The sequence below is a fragment of the Wyeomyia smithii genome, chromosome 3 (genome assembly GCF_029784165.1).
Source record: "Wyeomyia smithii strain HCP4-BCI-WySm-NY-G18 chromosome 3, ASM2978416v1, whole genome shotgun sequence".
In the NCBI taxonomy this organism is placed as follows: Eukaryota; Metazoa; Arthropoda; class Insecta; order Diptera; family Culicidae; genus Wyeomyia; species Wyeomyia smithii.
Genome location: NC_073696.1, coordinates 9,095,346 through 9,114,897, shown reverse-complemented (window position 1 = coordinate 9,114,897; position 19,552 = coordinate 9,095,346). Strand labels below are relative to the sequence as shown.

Below are 19,552 nucleotides of genomic sequence, written 5' to 3'. Positions count from 1 at the left end.
GGGTAACTATGAGGATTTCGGGCAGTAGCGTTAGCTTGATGCAGAACGATAGTATTTTCTACACACAAAGAAAATATTACCAAAAACAACGTAATTTTACGTAGGAATGGTTAGGTTTTGTACGCATAAAAATTGGTGGAAAAAACGCAACTGCTCAATAAAATGCGAATACCTCATTTTGGGGAAAAATTTGTATGAAGTTTTTGGTATTGATATTGATGTTTCAAGGTATTCGATTTTACCTAAATGATGACTTCCGTGCAGGTACTCAAAAGTAGGTATATCAATTTTACCTAAAAGTACCTTCCCGCACAGAAGAGCATCAAAAATACGCATATTTGGGTAGTTTTATTTTTCTGTGTAGTAATAGTTGGAAGTTGGCCATTGCCGAAATCTTACGCATCGAGTTCATTAAAACTTGGTATTTTGGGTGAAAATTTGTATGGAATTATGATATTGACATTGATGATTCAAGGTATTCAATTTTACCTATATGATGACTTTCGTGTAGGTACTCAAAAGTAGCTATATCACTTTTACCTAAAAGTACCTTCCCACACAGAATGGCTGATTTGCGACAAAAATACGCATATTTGGGTAGTTTCATTTTTCTGTGTACATATCTCATTAAATGATTCTGTTGTGAGTCTTTTTTATTAACAGTAACAAATTTTTTAGCATTCTGGCTAATTTACAACTCGTCTTATATCTATTTTATGGGATTTTTATTAAACAACACTCTTTGCAATATATTTTTACCAAGAATTTCTTACCATACTAATGAATTAACCTCAAAATTAGTCTGGAAAATCTTTTTTGCTTCTATTTTTTTTTCCAATTTCTCACCATTGACAATGTAACTAAAATTTTAATTAAAGATTGCGAGAACAGCTCACGATTCTAGCTTTTATATTTGAAAAAAAAAAAAAAACACACACACACACACATTCGGTTACTTTTCAAGCATTATTATTGATATCGAAGAATAATGCGTTTACGAAAACTTTTCATCAAAACTTAGGCGTTCAGATTAAGCTGAATCGTTACTGTTTTACGCTCTTCTTCGCGGGCTCTGATGTTATTTTCGTCAAATATAAATATTCAACGGACATGAGACTAACTGCTCAAAATAAAAATAATGAATAAAGTAGCAATTTTATATTTAAACAGACTAAAAAGGCTTATTCAATCGGTGGGTGAATTTATGCATATTAAAAACTAAGAAATATTCAACTCCTAACACTTGAAACCTATATTCTCCTTAAAAATTATAAACATCAACCAGTTAGAGAACCAATATTATGATCAAAGCGATGAAAAATGTTTTTGAAAAATGTTCAAAAATAGTTATCTTTATCTGAGTGTCTACAGTTGGCAAGGCAAAAATAGCAATAGTCTTTGGGAGTATTTAATTTGATCTTTTCTGGCATTGAGAAGTTCTTTTCGCAATTCTTAGCATAATTTGGCACCTTTTTTTTCTTATTTTCTGACCTTCAGAAACGTTGTTTCACAACTCTGACTTTAGTTAATAATCATTTTTACAACCATTTTTCACGGTTCAACATCACTTTATTTATTTGTTTTTTTTTCAGACTTTGAAAGTGTTTTTCTGAGCTTTTTTTAATTTCTTCATTAGTCTGTTTTTGTCTTTAGAAGCATTTGTCCGTTATTCTGAATCTTATCAGGAATTACTTCCTTTTTTTATATCATTTCTGGTGTTTGAAAAGGTTTTTTTTAAGACTGGCCATTTTTGAATCTGTTTCTTGCGTATCCAAGTTATTTTTCCAAATCTCTAAGAAAAAATTACGCAGTGCCTACCCAAAGCTTGGTCAAATTAAACCCCCATTTCCGAATCGCAACAAAAAATTTGTAAGGGCCAAAAACAAAAATGATTTTAAATTAAGCTCAGAATCGCAAAATACGCTTCTATAGAAACAATACAAGAAAATGATTTCAATTTTAGTTCAGAATCGCGAAAAACGCTTCTTAAGGCCAGAAAAAAAGGATCTCACATAGCGATCAGAGCTCAAAAAAACATGTTTGAGGTTCAAAAAAGAATAATACCCTACGTCTTGCTCAGAACTGCGAAAATACACATCTAAGGACCAGAAAAGACCAAAAAAGGATAAAATTCTAAATTAAGCTTTGAATCGCAGGAAAAGGGTTTGTTGGGACCGGGAAAGAAAATTACCTCAGAATAAATTCAGAATCGCTTCTCCGCGGCCTTAACAAGCAAATTGCGCGATTGCGCGATTCGGAATTTATTTTGGGATAATTTCCTTTCTCGAACTAAATTTCTATTTTTAACAACGTTAACACGCAAGTTCATTAAGCAGACAGTATGTGAAATAAAGAGAGCGAAAAATAAGCGAACTGGAAATGTGATACAGATTTGGAAAAATATACCGCATCCCGACGGGACATGAACCCGCAATCTCCCTCCCGTCGGGATGCGGTATATTTTACCAAATCTGTATCACATTTCCAGTTCGCTTATTTTTCGCTCTCTTTACTTCACATACTGTCTGCTTAATGAACTTCCTTTCTCGGTCCCAGCAAACCCCTTTCCTGCGATACAGCGCTTTATTTAGAATTTTATACTTTTTTGGTCTTTTTTGGTCCTTAGAAGTGTATTTTCGCAGTTCTGAGCTTGACGAGGGGTAACATTCTTTTTTGGTCTTTTCACAACCTCAAAAATGTTTTTTTGAGATTCTAAGGTTTATGTGAGTTCTTTTTTATGGCCTTTAGAAACGTTTTTCGTGACTCTAAACCAAATTTGGAATCATTTTCTCGTTTTATTTCATCCTAAAGAAGTGTATTTTTGCGAGTTTGAGCGTAATTTGGAATCATTTTTGTTTTTTTTTTATTATTTGGGAATAGGGAGTTTTAATTACAAATTCAAAAAAAAAAATTTTTTTTCACTAACTGGCAAATAGCGCACAAAGTGACATTTCTGCTGCCGGCCTGTGGGAAAAATAACCCTGGTAGTGTCTAAGTTGACCTTTTTGCCGCTGACCTGTAGGAAATATAACCCTGGTTCACGTGTCGTGGCAGGGATGCCAGACGTGAAGAAATGCCCTATTTTCGAAGACAATAGAGCTCGTGTGAAGACGTGTTAGCCTAATAGTTGATTAATTGACCGCACCCGATTTAATGTGTTTTCTGGGATTTTTGCCAACTTTCAATAGGCCGTGTTACTTATTTCTTATTTGTGAAGACATTTTTTTGTGGAGTTTGAAGATATTTGGAAAAACGGCCTGGCATCTCTGTGTCATGATTTTCTGACGGCAGGGTTGTCTTAGAAATACGGTTGTTCAATTTTGATATCTGTTTTTTCAATAGTTCTGCTGTTTAAATTAAAAAAGTCAGTGGAATATGTATTTCTTTTGACATTTCCTATAAAAAAAAAGAAATACAGTGATCACCCGATTATATTTCACCCTGATGATTTTTGGCGTGATAAAATAGGGAAAGTGATAAAATCGGGAAATTTTTTTTTTTATTTTTTTTTTATTTTTTTTATTGAAGATGTTAAATCAGTAACTAAATACGTAAAATCAGCGATTTTATTTTTTTTTTGGAAAATTTATCTGTACAAACATATGAAAAAAGCTGCAGTTGTTTTGAAGTAGAATACTTCTCTCAGGAAGTTCGGCTACATAGGGATGTGAAATGAAAATCTAAAACCGAAAAAAGTGAAAAATATGTCCAATTTCAAATGCTAATAAATCGGTAAGTATCCGATGGATTTCCTTCGTTCGTGCAGCAATAGATTGGAAAATCTTCTAAGATTCTTCCCAAAATAAGATAATTGTAATTTTATTATTCACACTATTGTACTATTGAAAATAGTCAAGCCTTGTCAAAACGAAAAATTCGATCGCTGATTGGTCGTTATATGATTGCTTCCCAAGCACGGTTGACAGAATCATATACCTTGCAATTGAAAACATGCTATTTGGCCTATATAAGAGCCTGTTTCAGCCGAAGCCGCTCATAATAGTTCTAGACAGCGAAAACAGCAGTCGTCCTTCCTTAGCAGCAGCACTAGCCCTGTGGTTGGTCACCACGTCTCAGGAGCAGCGCGGTTTTTCTCAGCGTGTGTCTCAAGAATGCCATTATTCCGCCCCCCCCCCCCGTGTTGGGGCAGCATGAAGATTGCCATCAGGAAATCTAATTTTGGAAATCAAAATGCCTTTTTCAAGGCAAATAAACAAGTCATTGAAAGTTAATAATTTTTGACAACGCAAGCAAGATTATGTGTTGGATCCTAGCAATTTAAATTTGTCGCACTCGTCTAATTTACTGAACGCGAAATAGCTTCCACAGTGCATGTTGTCCGTGTATCTTAATTCCCCCACTGTTAGGGCAGCTCAAAGGTTGTGATCAGCAACCGATTTTGAACCGCAAAATACCTTTTTCAAGGCAAATAAACAAATAATTGAAAGTTAATAATTTTCTGGCATCAACACAAGCAGACATTCTGTGAGGGATGCAATCAAATTCTGTTGTAATTGTCTAATTTTTACTTTATTTAGTATCCCCACTGTAGGGGCAGCGCAAAGGCTGCGATCAGCATAACCGACTTTGAATAACAAACTGCCCTGTTAGAACGCGTTCACAAAGACAGTAAGGCCGTTTACATACTGGCGCGTTCTGCGTTGCGAAGACGTTTCGCCTTGCCGTGGGTTGATGTACAGCGCTGAGTAGGGCTGTACATTTTATTACTCTGACTGTTGAAACTTGTTTGCGCCGTAAAGAGTTTGTTCTTTGCCTGTTCAGTGAGGTCGTATTTATATGTGCAAACTGAAATTGAGTAGTACTTTAACTTCATTTGCACAGAATTTTCAATATTGTCAATGAGCGGTCAACATTTATTTGCTAGGAAGAATGACTGACACGCAAGTAGCCGGGTTATCTTTCTTGTAAAAGTATTCTACTTCAACCTTGCGGTCGAGGCTTTGCACACAACCCTCCTGTGATTTTTTCATAAATCGATATATCTGAATAATGACAAAAAATGGAGAAAAGTTGTCAAGGGATGAAGATAGATAATTCAGTTGCCTAAAACTTTTCTGAACAAACCTAAAAAAATAAAAAACCTAAAAAAATCGATGTAAAGTTGCAAATAAAATACAATTAAGTTTTTTATTCGTTCATGTTTGTGTTTGAATTGGTAAAATAAATTACTTGCTTTTTTGTAGCGCAGTACCATAAGCAAAATATTAGATGTTCTCACAACACTAAACTTTGCCGATATCTCTCACATATTGCAACCTGAAAAATCTTAAAATGTAAATAACGTTTTTTAATGCCTTCTCATAGAAAACTTTATGTTGCTTGCAATATGTAAGAGATAGAAACATGATGTTTTCTGTAAAGTTTCTTGTTTTGAGATCACCTAATACTTTGCCTAAGGCACCAAGCGTCTATATTTATCTAATGAAAAAGTAAATATTCTATCTCACTTTTAGGAGGATTGATCACCCAGCTTTCTACATCAAAAGATGCGTTCTCAAATATTTTGAAACTTCTCTGAACATATTATACCGTTATAATAAACATTTGTATCACTATTCAATTATTCGCACGATAACAGCAAAATGTAACATTGTGCATCGGTTGAGTTTTTAATGTAAACTGCATCCAGAATGATACACAGAATTATGAAAAATATCTTAAATATTGAAGCGTAATAGAAAATAAGTTCACCCTGACATTTTTTAATGAAATGTTTTATGATGATAAAATCGGGTGAAAAATGTGATAAAATCGGGGGCAGATAAAATCGGGGGCAGATAAAATCGGGGGCAGATAAAATCGAGTACAGATATAATCGGGTGATTACTGTAATATACATACCCCTGAAATACTCTACTTGGAATTCTTTTCTTTCATTATTTATTCTAATGTTAGAGAGTGTTTTTTTCCAAGCTTGATTGGGATGTTTTACTGACACTGATCTCAATGTGGGAGCTTTTTTGAGGTTTGCTGGTCTTTAGAAGTGTTTTTATCATATTTGGCCTTAATATTTTTTCTTTTCTATTTTTTGTTTGGTCTTTTCTGACCTTTAGAAGAGTTTTTTTTGCGATTCTGAGATTAATTTTTCTTGTTTAGATTTCCCTGGACTGTAAAATTTTGAAAAATCAACGATGTAAAACGATGTATTAACGTTTAAAAATAATAATTTTGGAAAAGGAATAGAGTGCAGAAAAAAAAACAAAAAGGGTGTTCAAAACTGTTCAGAACTTAGACAACATTGGAGCCCGGTGAACTATAATCGATAAGATTGAAATGGGATAACAGGCTATCTAAATTAAGAAAAACTCTGGTTGCTAAACAATTTGAAAGGAAATTTTTTTCCAAGCTAAAACTTCAAATGTTTATCAAAGAAGACAGTACTAATTGATTCCAAAACCGAGGATCTCAAAATAATATAAAACTTTAACTTTAATTTTGTCAATCAAAACTTCAAGAACTGAACTCATTATAAGAACCAAAGCAGAAAAATGTGTTGAATTAAATTATCATAACATATTAAAAGTAACAATCATAAAAATGCGAGTATTTATATGATAATCAATAATAGAAATGTTTTACCTTAGATCTCAAATTGATAAAAAATGAGAGATAATTACTTTTCAAGGATTGGTCCTGTGAATTTTAGTGCCCCTAACAAAGACGGGATTACAAAGACATTTTCAGAGACTTAAGTGAGTTTTCCCGTAAGCAAACGAAGAAGCGACGAACCCCGGCGAGCAATTACTGTGCAGCCGTTTGACGCACTTCTGCATTTACGAGGGGCACCAGAATTCACAGGAATGGTTGAAAAGCTATAATCTTTTCAGGGCAACTATTTTGATTCGATTTCTTTTCCCCACTACAAAAATATCGATCCTCGGACGATTACGAATAATTGAATGTTTAGGTATATTGTTTGGGATAAAGAATAAAAATTATGATCTACACGAAATCACAAGATCTTCATACTGTGTTACAAAACTAAAAAAAAAACGTATTTAAATCGCAGAACGTCTTTCTGTAGCTATAGTCTAGTCGAAACTGCAAGAACGTTCCTAGTCCAGTTGGGCGCGCAATTCGCCGATGTCCATACCGGTGGTAAGCAGCTCAGCTCAGCTGCCCAGCCGTCTGCAGCCAAGACCCCACCCACCAACAACCACCCGCACATGAGCTTTCGAACATAACAACATTGTCCGATGACAGCCGGCCAGCCAGCTTTTCTACTCTCCTCGAGTCTCCTTCTATTCTTCTTAAAAAGGTTCTCCTAAGCTCGCTCTCGATTCACAATGCAGTTGCTCACTCGTTCGCTCGCTTGCTTGTTCAAACGACGGAAGAGAAGATCATTTGCCGACCTGCGCGCACCGACGGAGACTACGACGCGAGCGAAGTGATTTGGCCACAGACTCGCACTGCCAGTGCTCGGTAGCATGTCGTCGTTGTTGGATCGTTTTTAGGGTTCATCGCGTTTGGACGAAACGCATACCGGGTTCAAGTCCAGTTTTCTCACCTCTTTTCCTTTTGTGTTCCATTCTTCAGTTGGTGGTGTTTTTTTGTTTTTGTTAGTTTTCTTCTTTTCTTCTGAAGCCGCGTACAGCAACGGTAGGAAAATACCTGTATGTGAAGAAGCAGCAGATTGATTCTTCTTCCCCCCCAAAGATTTGTGTGTATGTGTTTGTAGTACCCAGTACACCAGTGTGAAGATCGTTCTGAAGAAATTCGCGATCACTACCGGAATAAGATGGTGTAAGGTGGTCATCGGCATCGTGACAATTGCTTAGAACATAATAACTCTTCACCATTCGGAAGAGTGGCGTAAAACGATAATCCTATAGTGTCGATTGTGAAGAGATTTGATCGCGTTCGTAAGTTCGAAACCCTCTATCAAAAACGAACTCTCTTTGTGTCTGTGACGGGACGACTTGGTGCTGATTGTCCACTTTTCTAGTGAGCCATTCGCAAGAGGGGGGAAAAGGAAAAGAACATGAGAACGAAAATTGCTTGCAAAGTGGACGAATTTTGCACCGACTGTCAGGCAAGAAGCCGCCGTCGATCGATCGCCAGTTGTGCGTAGAATTGTGCTTGTTTTGGTTCGTGTTCTGTTTTGTGGCGGATTGAATGAATACCGAAATGCACAAAGGGCCGCCCGGTTGGTAGCGCATGTGGCGGAGGGAGAAACAACACCCCGCTGAAGCGACCAAATGTGCAGTGCAGTGGTTTTTTTCCTTGTGATCAATTAGCATCGATCAATGGGCAACGAAAAGTGTTTTGAAAATATCGATAACTTGTTTTCTGTGTATACAGGTCGTACCGCAGGCCGAAAGGTGTGAAGATTATTTTTACTAAACAATTTGTATCAGTGTCCGAGTGAATGTTTATTAATTGCTTGAACCGGTTGGCGTTTATTTTTTCTGCTGTTGGATTACTTATTGGCTGGTAAACGTACGTGCCAGTGGAATGCAAGCCCTCTGAGGTGGAGAACTGCTAACGTGTGGATAATCGACGATATTGTAATTTGTAAGTTCCCTTTCGATTTCGATGATGTGTGCAAAATTTAGATTGATGGAACACAGGCCCGGGGTTCTCGGTTTAATTACAGGTTCAATGATAGGCATATTTTGTAGGTGACTTTTTGCTTCTTCCTTCTAAATTATTTAAGCGAAGTCACAAATTTGACAACGAATACGTAATTGTTGGGAAAGCGAAGCTTCGCTACCTGAATGAATTACAATTAACGTTTAGTGTCAAGTCTTAGGCAGTTTGTGCCCAATAGATTTTTTTGGCTCTTTGTACCCAAATGAAGTTTTGTTTTAGACCTTGAGCATAATTTTCTCATTTTAAACACTACTCGCTGATTGTTACACTGGTGAACACAGATTTCACCCTAAAGACTTAAATGAGTTTTCCTGTAAGCCAACGCAGAAGCGACAACCCCGGTGAGCACCTACTCTGCGGAACTTTGAGGCACTTCTGTACACACAAGAGGCTCTAAAATTCACAGGGATGGTTAAAAGCTATGATCTTTCTAGTGCAATTATTTTGAGTTTTGGGGTAACATTTTTTCGATTTTGACGAGCAGTGTTAATGAAATTGTACTGTATGCATTTGCACTCTGGTTATTATACCTAGATGGTACGTTATTTTTCGTATTTGAAATGATAATTTTATGTTCAACACAATTTTCATCTTATTCACTTCTTGCTTTTTTGAATTTTTGACTTAGGTATAGTACCCTCGTGAGTTATAATACTTAATGCTAACACCCTGCCTTTTTTTGGATTGTTAATATTGACACAATTATCAAGCATACATATTGTGTTAGAGCTCTAATGTTTGTTTTATATTTTAAAACCGTCAAATGTTTTTAAACCAAAAACCGTTGCTAAGAAAATTTATTGTTTTAGATAGAATTTTTTAGTACTATCATTTTCTTTTTCATAAATATTTATAGTCAGATGACCTATCTTTTTAAAGAATGATTAATAAAAAAAAAAGGAAAATTTAGAATATTTTCATGCAATATATTGTTCAATGATACGTTATTTTTGAGTTATGTTATTCATTTCATAATGGTTTCATTGAATTTGGGTGTCGTGGTGTCGAAAAAGTAGGAGGGTGGTATTCAAGACACGACCGCATGACGTTGACTACCGTATTCTTATATTCCATTGAAGAGGGAATTATAGAGGGAATTGCAACGCTTCTTTTGCAAAACTTCTGTACCAAAATTTCGAGGCACCAAAAGGTGCCAGTTGCCGATTATAGTTTCCTGGTTAGTCCGTTTAGAATTCCAGCCATTTAAGTGTTTTGCAGTAGCCATTTACTACTAAAGCCACCAGCATTACGGGTGAAACCGGCACAAGATGAGCGGTACTCTTTTGTATTTCCTCCTTTAAGCTGCTATCACCTAGCGTCCGCATGTCACTGGTGCGGTTTTGGAATCAGAATGATGGGGCGCCGGCCGCTGTCGTAAAATTAACACCAACAAAAAGATGCATATTTGCAAGGTTTTTTCCGCTAGCAGCAGCATAAAAATCGGAAACAGAAAGTGACAACAACAATAACAACAAAGTCAGATCGATTGTATCCGTTAGTGTCGACTGTGCTTGGGAAGAGAGGTAGTGATTGGCTGCGCGGTATGATTTAGACAATCGATATTAATTACCAATTTTTCAATAGTGTATCTCAAACAATAGTTTGTTTTTGTTACATAAATTTAACCGTAAAAGAATTTCTGATCGATTGATGCCAAAACCTCGAAAACCTGATTATAGATGACTGCAAAATAAGCGCTCAAAACCTGACCACTTTTCTCTGGTTTTCCCTGGTTGAATTACTAGATTTTTAAATTCAGGGGCCTAACTTCGATATAGACGTTAGTCAACGTCAAAAAAGAAAATTGTCGTTTGAGCATTCGACATAATACAAATTACACATCTTCTTCTTAATGTCGTTGTTGGTCCTTTATTATTTTTGATTTGGCTGAAACTTTGCATAAACGTTTCTATAGGCAAAAGATAACATTTTGTGGTATTGGTTTAATTTTTTGTAACACGACTTGTTTTTCAGAAGCTATTTGAAAATTCTATTTTGGGAAGGTATTGATATTTCCGAAGGCCTTAGATATTTCCGGAGCCAAAACGGTTTGTTTGATCGGTCTGCCGCCTCGGCAAAGTTTTAGATAACAATTTTATCTTTAAAAAAAAAAATATACATTATAAAACAATTGTTTTCTTTAAAAAAATCAGCGGAAAAATGAAAATAAATTATCTAAAAAAGCTTTATTTTTAAAAAAAAATCGGATTTATTTTTATAAAAACAGTAAAAGATAACCTGAATAATGGAGACTGTCCGATCATGGAGAAATCGGGAAAAAAATCATCATCAGCATATTTTTCCTATAGAAACGTCTATGGAAAGTTTCAGCCAAATCAAAAATGGTCGATTAAATTGATTACCAGTTTTTGTGAAATTGCTCGAAAGGCTTATGGTAAAAAAGAATATGTCGAATCAGGTTAAAAAGTATCTTAAATTATCTTGTATAAAGCTAATTTTAGACATTTTTCAACCGTGAGAACATTATAAATTGAAGCGAATCAAAACAGTGGCAGAATTCAAAACAATATTCAGCTAGTCTATTGAAGATACTTGAGAAGTATCTATGCAGAAGATAAAGCGGCTTAGGGTTGAAAATTATAAATCGAATAAGAGTCAAATTGAATTAACAAAACTAAACTTAGAAAAGAAAATAGAAACAAAAGTCAAAATGCGTTTGAAATGAATTAAAACGAACCCTGAAAAATCCAAAAGGTTTGATAATCAACAAACAGAAAAGTGTGATATAAACGGGCAAAAATGGATTAATTCAAGGCGAACTTCGAAAAAAAAAAAATAGATTTCAAAAATGCATCACTAATAAAAGAATTAAAAATAAAAAACTGAGAAACAAACCAGTAATAAACCAACTCTTCTAGGATAAAATTTACGAAGAAAAAAGTTTCAAAATAATGTAATAAAACGAATGTTTTATTTTGGCAAACCGCAACGTAAAGAAGGACAACTTTATGTGATTTGAATTTGAAAACAAAATTCAAATAGCATAAAGTTGTCCTTCTTTACGCTTTCGCCAAACAAGCGTCCATGACACAAACGAAAAGACAGATTGCGTAGAAAACTGAGAAAATAGACGATTTTGAAAACTGAAATTTCTTATAGCAAAGTTTTAAAACAGAAGTTTCACTAAACCGATAAATCTCAGCGAACGCATTAAATAGAAATGTGCAATGTAAAAATGTAAAAAACTCACGTAACTTTTCGAACGGACTTAAGTAACATTAAAAGACTTTCTTTGTTTACCTTCACTATATTAGCATGTTTGCATAGCTAGTGATTCATGCGTCTGCACCACACTCCATCTTCCAATTTTCCGCCAGGTATCTTTACGTCAAGATCTTTACGCTCGAAAACTCCGAGCACTCGTCGATCAACTGCTTTCTGCGTCCATGCTTCATGTCCGTAAAAGGCATCGGGAGGATCAGCGTCCTATTCAGCACTAGTTTTGTACGAATTTACAAACTATGGGACCTCAGCTAGTTACGTAGTCCGTAAAGGCTCTGCTCGCAGCTGTAAATCGCAACACTTATCTTCACGACCCAGAGCGTTGTCTCAAGCGTACCAAAATAAACGAATTCATCAACCACTTCAAATCGCTTCCCATCAATCTCCCCTTCAGCACCAACACTACCGGAACTCCAACGCTTTCTGCTAGCAATCATGTGCTTTGTTTTGGCAGAGTTCATTCTGAGTCTCTTTATACTGCACTTTCAAGGGCTTTGTTCATTAGTAAGTTGGAGGGGTACGCATCCCCCTGCTTCAGTCCATCTAACGTTACGAAGGCGACTGATGTCTCGCCAGCTATCCGCACACATGATTTCGATCCCTTCATCCAGGCTTAATTAGTTTCGTCGGGAAACCGTGTTCCAGCATAGCCTGCCACAGCGCGTTTCTTTTTACTGAGTCTAATGCCGCCTTAAACTCTACTAACAGACGACGAGTTTACAAGTTATATTTCCGGAACTTATCGCGGATCTGTCACAGGGTGAAAATTTGACCCGTCTTGGAACGCCTCTGTCGAAAACCAGCCTGGTATATACCAACGAAGGATTCCGTTAACGGTCTTAATCTGGAGAACAGGGTACGGGAGAGCACTTTGTATGTGGAGATGAGCAACGTTTACCTTGATAATTGCAACAATCCAGTCGACGGTCCTTCTTGTAGGTTGGGCATGTGAGGCCTTCCAACCTGTCGTTCGGCATTTGATTATCCACCCAGATCCTCAGTATGATCTGGTGAATCACATAGTACAGCCGCTCGCTTTCTGCTTTTAGAAGTTCGGCCGGGATACCATCCTTCCTTGTCACCTTTTCAGTCTTCTCCTGTGTTGATGGCTCCACAACTTGTTTGTTGCTTATGATCCTCATCCTTTTTCCTGTTTTGCTCCTCTTGCTCTTAACCGTTCAATGCTGCAACCATCGGTTTATCCGTAGGAAGGTTGGCCTCCCTGTCGTTACCCATTACCGGTACAGGAAAATCTTGCTTCTGACTCTGTTGACCTAGTCCTCGTGCTCGCGCTCCTTTCTCCGGTGGACGCTATTTTTGGCAGCTCATGCCTTCCTGTATCACTCTCTGTTCTGATGTGTAGCCACAATGAGCATGCTGCTCCTGGAACGGTTATTCTCGTCCGTTGATCTCTGGCAATAGCATCATACCAGCTGTTACGCTGTCTTTCACGCGTCGGATTTTTCGCACTAAAACGTAATTATTAGAAAGTTCGTGATAGTGTCAACTTTTTTTGGAATTCTCTGACGGCTTAAGAACGTGTCAAAAAGTTTCGACTTTTCTTTTTTCGCTTCTAAAACTAATTTCTTTAGATTACCCTGGTCGTCAAAAGCGAAAAAAAAGTCTGGTGGTAGAGCTCAAGCTGGGAAAAATTGAAGATAAGAGTTTTTTAGCCGTGTTCGTGGATTTTGATACCCATAGTGATTGCTCACCGAGTTCGTCCTTCCTCCGTTCACTTATGGGGAAACTTGATTAAAGTCTTTGAAGATTTTACGCACTTTCGAGGCGGCTGCAAATACCCTAGCTAGAGCTAAAGAATTCACAGGCAACTCTATAAACTTTTGTTTTTCTCCCATCATGAGATCAGAGGCAGAATTACGCGAAATTAATGATAATGTAAGACAACTCATTAATATTTGTGTTTACTCAGGATCGTCAATCTTTCGGACGAAATAAATTATCGTAAAGGCAAGTTTTAACTATCTCGAGAAAAGTATAAATGGTACAAAATTGTTTACAATAAAAGTCCGATTGAAGTTCGATTGTTAAAGAAAACATTCTTAGGTCAAAGTGGTTTGAATGAAAAAAAAAAAAAAAAAAATAGAATAAAATTTTACATAATCAAGAGTGTTTTTTTTGTTATTTTGGTCTATTGTGATATACCCCTGTTTTTTGCACCGGTTCGGGTGCGCACATTACCATAATGGTATGATTTTTTTATGAATTCAACTAACTGTTGGGATTTTCTAACCATATTTCAGAATATCTCAAAATACCCTTGTTAAAAATAAATTCTATTATAATCTCTGTCGAAATCCCTTACATTATTTGTTTGACACCGCTGTAATTTTTTAATAATATTTCGTTGGACAATGCCCCGTGACCAGTCCAGTTAATATGCTAAGTGATGCTTTTTTGATATACAGTATTCTATTTGTCTTTGGTTTGTTAGGTGTTATGAACAGTTTGGATTGTCTCAAAGTTTTTGTGGCAGTTCAGTTTTTCTGTATCATAACTTCGTCCATTTTAGTTCCATCTTTATTATACATTTAGATACTCCACAGAATAGCTCTGGTCCTAATAATTAGCCACTCGAGCCTAATCTAAACGTGTATCAGCATTTTTATGATTTTTACTCCTTATAAAAATCGTTAAAAACATACAACCACCTTACCTTATTTTACCAATCAATCACAAGACATGCTGAGGTTAGCTCAACGGTCCCGATGTCTGTGAGGTGTCAAAAAGCTTTTTCAAATCGACATAGAAAATTATTCCGAACAACAATTTTCTAGTTCATAAATATCTAATCTTTTTTTTTTTGGTTCAAGTAAATGTTTTTTTTTGTGCCCAGGAAAAGGACATTTGTCTCGCGTTGTAATATACCTAGAAATTGTCCGTAAAAAGCTTTTTATTCGTCATTTGTGTTTTCTCATAAATAATAAAAACTGTGAACAGCATAATTTGTACATTATTCTCTACTTGAAAAACACAGCTTCTCCGACGTTTTGTTGCTCGTTTGAAGGTTTTTTTTATTAGGAAAATATCCAGGCAAATGAGAAAAAAATATTATAATGGATTTAGAACAACTCTTCCTTTTTGGTTAATTTACCATTGCTTATAAATCTACTCTTATCAGAATTCCCTAAAATTTATGTCTCTTTAGTTCATTTTATACGATAATAATAATAATTCAACGAGCTAAATTCACTTCAGTTTACTGTTCAAGATTGCTTTATTGATTTGTAAAATTGGTCACTTCAATGTCTAAGTCTTCTTCGCAGCTTAACCTGCAATAACCTATACTAGAATAAAGTCGAAACTAGGTTGAATAAATCTTACCAGAAACCAAAAAATACTTTTATTCCATCTTGAGTAAAATTGAAAAATTTTCAACTTTTTCTATTGATTATTCCAGCTCCAATCAACTTCGTTCCAGCTGAACTGTCTTGGGTACGGCGAACGGCGACTGTAAGAACTCCATTTCACTTAGCTCTCTTTTAACACCTGTGCGAGAGGCTCACGACGGCTGGCCGCGGCCAAGTGTGCGGGTGTGTATGGTATGATATCGCGTTTGAGTGTTAGTGAAATGCAACTTGCTCTCTGCAAGTTCGTTCTAACTTCTTTTCCCCGCGGTACGTGGATGTGGAGGACACGCAAGATCGTGCAGTTTCGGGCAGGTTGTTTGGGTGCACGGCGAAAGGGGCCACTAGCCACTTCACGGGGTCCGTGTCGTGGTGAGCGAAAAGTAGGTAGGCGCCTAGTAAAGCCCCCCTATACGAGAGACTCGGGAGACGCTCGAATCGCGGATTGATCGCGGCTGGCGATAACAGAGCTAGCGAGTGAGGTGAGGGTGGTTTTTTGGTCTGCCCGAGCGCTTTGACGTGGAGTTTGGGCAGAAGATCGCCGAGCTTTTGTTTTGTTATTGTTGCTTTGTTCTTCACCAACGGAGCCGAATAGTTTGTTTGTGTTGAGTCGCGCTGGAGCCACTTTATGCTTGCCTACCGTGGGCGCCTGTGTGTGTATTTGTGGCTACTCCAAAGAGGACTGGTTTTTCGCCAATGTCACCGGTTGATGACAAGTTTAGAACGTCGAACAAGCGAAAGCTTGCGATCAGCAAATATTGTCGGGTGCTTTTTTTCTCATAAAATTTTATGCTGTGCATTCCTGCTGGAATTATCTGTAATTAAACCGAAAGGTACAAAGTACAAACTGTTTATTTTCCCATGCTAGAACGTCTATTGTGGGATACAAACAGCGAAGCTGAGCAAGATTACTTTTTCTCTTGCAACTACAACTAATTATAGCATGAAAGCGAAAGCAAGCAAAAATTCCACCTCACCTAAGAAGAGTGCGATTCTGGAATCCATTATACGGAATCATATAATGATTCTACTCTCGCATTTTATTACCTTTCAAGCGCAGCTCGGACAGGCTCGGACCGTCCATTCCTCCGTCCGTGGCTGCTCGGAAGGGTGCCCGAATAGCGCGAGCGCGGCTGAGCTGGTTGAATGATCGCACTGGATGATAGCAAAATTCTGGTTCTGCAGCTTTTCTCCGGGAGCGTTTCTGAGCTTCGAACGTTTTTTGCTGTTGTTGTTATTGCCTACATTATATACTATTCTGCTGCCAATGGCAGGAATCCGACTGGCCGTGCCGGCTGTGCTGTCGTCATTCTTCGATGAACTCATGCGCTGAAATTTCTTTCCGGTCAGTTCTCCGTGGCTCGCTGAAGGTTACTCAGGAGGAGTTGCGCCATTTTTATGGTGCCGGCCGAGCTTTTCGCTGAAAATGAAATGGCTTTTTCTAATAAGTGGCCACTTATTCTGCGGTGCTTGGATACAGTCGTGGGAAAGTGGCATGTGGGTTTGTTATCACTTACCAAGAAGTTTTATTTATTCGCTTGCGGGGTAGAATCAAAGTCGTTTGTATTTCAGCTACATAATTAGCAAAAAATGCCTGTTTGGATTTTTTTATTTTCAGTAGAAATTGTTGATAACATATAGTCAGTTTATTTTATCGGTTTTATGATTACATCCCAAATAATGAATTTCACTTTTCATTCATTCTAGCTTGATTCTGACATTTCAACCGAATTTTATTACCAGAAAGTTTAATAATTCCAGTTCCAGTTTCAATCATTTTAAGTGACTTAATTTCAAATATTTTTTGCTCCTTTGATTGTGATGCCTTTCCTCTGTATTAAAGTATTTTATGACAACAACTTCTTTATAAATTGTAAACAACGTTCGTTTTTCTGGAAGAGGTTCGAAAACTCATTGGTGTGCCTCAAGCGTCTGTTCATCGCATGCATTAGCAAAATTTTTTGGATACTATTGAATTACAACACCGGGGAAAACAGTTAGCTGCATCGCCAACAAGGCTATTCTCCGGAGAAGCCTGCATTTGTGTCGAACGGCAAACGCCTCTGCAAGTAGCGGTCGAACCCAACAAGCGGTCACGCAATTGACAGCGTTTCTCCGAGCCACTCACGTGAGCCGTTTTATTTTTGGCTCGCAACACCACAACGATAACGTCCGCGATTGGCATGGTTTGTTCGAGAATCGCACATAAATTCTACCTCAGTGGCAGCAGGCCCCAAATTCGTAGGCCTCGCTCCCGGCACGGGGGCGAACCAGTTTTTCGGTGCTTCGTGGCACAATTTTCTGTGTCAGTCTGTCGCGCAGACGCATTTTTCGGACGGTAATAATGAAATGTGGTCCTGGGCCTGGACCTGGGCCGCTGCGGTCATGGCTTGATGGCATGGCTTGTCGAGATAAATTTTGCAATACGCTCGGAGTTCGGTGTTTCGCGGTTGCACGCACGCAAATCGAGTCGGACGCAGTCTGCGGCTTAACCGGTTCAGTGAACCAATAATCGGTTCGAGTGCTTAAAACCTATAAATTTCAGCATTGACCAAGCTGAAAGCCATGTCCGGCCATCTAAGACTGGGTGGCCGTGGGTTCCGCTTTTACACGGGGAAGTGGAACACGCGGCCGGACTCCGATGCACGGTGATGTATTTCCTCTCAACAGGAATGCATAATGCGCGGTTCCAGGCAACAGCAAGCAACTGCAAACACATCCGATGACTTGTCCGCTGCGCCGAGTTTACTCAAAACCGTATTTTGTGTGTTGTTGTGGTGTGCAGATCTACTACTGAAAGACATGGGCCTGCAGCGGACAGCATCAACCGCAATGCAAATGCATGGCCTCAGGGTGGTCAGTATCCGTTTCTTGTGATTTCATACCGAAAATTATTCAAACACTTTCATTCACTTAAGCGAATTATACGTAACCACCCTAACGCAGAATATCTGCCGGGTTGGATGGTGACTCGGTTGTGCATTTTTTTCCTTAAAGCGAATATATATGCTTTAGTTATAATTTTTTTTGTTCTTAGTGCTGTGTCTTAATGCAGTTTGCGTTGTTTCGCGATCCAGTTTCGAATGTAGGTGGTGTGATGGCGAAAAATGGAAAACAAGAAAAAATATAACTCTACCACGTAAAGATCTGCATTCTTTCCAGTCGTTTTTTTTTTTGTAAGTTTTTTCTCCTTCTATGCGCGGAGGCCGTAACCGTCTACTGCTTTAAAAGAACACAAATGAAAGACCAAAAGCCTGTGACACGGTCGAACCTAGTGTGTGTGTGTCATCAGTCGCTTAGAATCCGGACAGAAATAGAGTGAATTCGCCAGATTTGATGAGAAATGACGCATCTGATGATGAGTGCGTCAGATTTTCGTTCTTGTGAATGAGATTTAAAAATAAACTAATTAAAAACAGAATTTTTATGAGGTGTATAACTATTTTATGTACAAACAAACTGCACGTATACGTGAAAATTACGATGTTGGAATATTTTTTTACTCATTTTTTATTGATCATTACCGGCAGTCGCAATAAAGTCGTTCTAATCTAAGGTAAAATTTCTCTTGTTCTCGGGAGAGATGAAAATATGTCAAAAAATGTACTAGCCTATAGTAAAAATTCTGCATCCACAAAAAAACGTATGGGTTAAGGGGGAGAAAGGGAGTTTGCAAATTTCTTCAAATGCTTACGAAGGGGGAGAGGATGATTCGAGAAAATCTTACATAAGATAAAAAATTAAACAAAAAATAAAACAAACTTTCCAAGCAAAAAAATTGAAAAAAAAAACAGTTCAAAAAAGTTTTGCTGAGAATCCAGGGTAAGCAACGAATCTTCCACAGCTTAATCAATATGTGCCTTAAAACGGGGCGAATTGAAACAGTCTCCGTTATATCTTGCAGCGTACAAAAAACATTGTAATGTCTAGATCGAAGCTTTGAAACACGGGCCTTCTTCTATCAAGGATGGTACATAATGCCATTTTGATATATAAATAATTCATTCTTCATTTAAAAAAAAAAAAGAACAATAGGGTCCTAAAGTTATACCACTTTTATAGGGGAACTGCTCCATTATTCATCGTAGCCCATATATTCATCTCATATAACATGAAAACTCAATTGAAAACAGGAAAACACGCATATTTTCTACTTAAACCAATCTGCTTATCCATGGAATGGATTCTTCTTAGTTCACTTTAGATTTCTTATGAAGTATAATCCTCAAAAACTCACTTAAAAGCAATAAATTTGATATTATAGTCGGGCATCTGTGAACTCATTTAATTCAATCATCTACCTCAGAAAACGAAATCCGCGCATCATTTTA

At 37.3% G+C, this 19,552-nt stretch overlaps 1 protein-coding gene across 5 annotated transcripts in view; it reads left to right on the top strand.

Annotated features, from left to right (window-relative positions):
* Positions 1 to 7,442: 7,442 nt before the first annotated feature.
* The window catches only part of LOC129733027 (protein Shroom), a 498,971-nt gene continuing 486,861 nt past the window's right edge, over positions 7,443 to 19,552 (top strand). For 3 of the 5 annotated variants that reach the window (XM_055694572.1, XM_055694570.1, XM_055694571.1), the window contains exon 1: positions 7,449 to 8,535. The gene's annotated coding sequence lies outside the window, so the exon portion shown is untranslated. Of the gene's footprint in view, positions 8,536 to 19,552 lie in introns of all 5 variants that reach the window. The other 2 variants (XM_055694568.1, XM_055694569.1) reach the window with 2 other exon arrangements.